This window comes from Camelina sativa, chromosome 10, assembly GCF_000633955.1.
Source record: "Camelina sativa cultivar DH55 chromosome 10, Cs, whole genome shotgun sequence".
Classification (NCBI taxonomy): Eukaryota; Viridiplantae; Streptophyta; class Magnoliopsida; order Brassicales; family Brassicaceae; genus Camelina; species Camelina sativa.
In genome coordinates this window covers 2,445,056-2,446,244 of record NC_025694.1, presented here as the reverse complement: position 1 = coordinate 2,446,244, position 1,189 = coordinate 2,445,056, and positions in this window count along the sequence as shown.

Below are 1,189 nucleotides of genomic sequence, written 5' to 3'. Positions count from 1 at the left end.
CTTTCACAACTCTCTTATTTGTTGAAACCAAAGTTTCAAAAGTAGCTTCAAGTCTAGTTGTTGTAAGTGAGGATTAGTCTCAAGTTTAGCTTCAGAAAGTAGATTCAAGTCTAGTGGTAAGTCAGGATTAGTTGGTAGGTACATTTGTCTTTTCTGCGCATTAGGAGTGAATGGGAAGCGGATATCTTGTTTTCTTGGTATATTTGTAATCTATTCTTTTTAATTCGATACTATTATTCTATTACTGTTGTATCTATATGCTCTCAAGCTAATAATGGTTATTTTGATCCATCTCTAAAATGTATTAAAACCAAAATTGCTTCGAAGTATGAAAACAAAACTTAACCAAAAATATATTGCAATATTCATTTTCAAAGTTCACATTTAAGTTGCGAATCAAATCAAAAGAAGAAAATTGAAGTTGACTTTAACAAAAAATCTAATTACTACACTGCTATCTCATTTTCGTAACAGGTGATTTTTGTTTATAATTGGGGTCAGGTGATTAGAGGAAACGAAAACCAGTCAAATTTAATTATAAGTAAAGTAAAACTTAAATATAAGTCAACCAAAAGTTTCGGAATTCAAAGTTGACTCCATGTTTTTCTAAAAAAATAAAGTTTTGGATGATACTCCATGTTTAAATCCTTAGTTCAGTACTCTTCCATAGAATATCGTTTTATTCTTAAAATGCATTGGCGCGTAATCGTGGAGTTACGCAAACCTTCTATTTGAAAATTACGTAGTACATTAACCAAATTCACGATCTATGTTTTTTTTTTATGTTAAAGGAGTTTTTAGTTTATCTATGTTACAACCTACTTACAGAATTGAATTTCCATAATTACCAAAACTTACAAAATTGAATTTGAATTCTCTTTATGTGTTTCGGTAGTTTCCTCGTGATCACAGATCGAAGTATTGAAAAGTCTTAACAACGATTAGGAAATTACCCAATTTTGGTTCTTTTTGTGATATTTTTTCTTTTTGTTTGGAATAATAATGTTCGAATTAGTATACTGTGCAAGTGTTGACACTTGGCACTATGCAAGTGTTTGCTTGTACGTAATAACTAAAAAAGAAATCAAAATATCTTATTTCACAGAAAATTACAAAAAGAATAATTGTTCGTCGAACTTCATACAAAAGCAAAGCTCATCAACTCCCACTAACAAAACAGATCGAATCA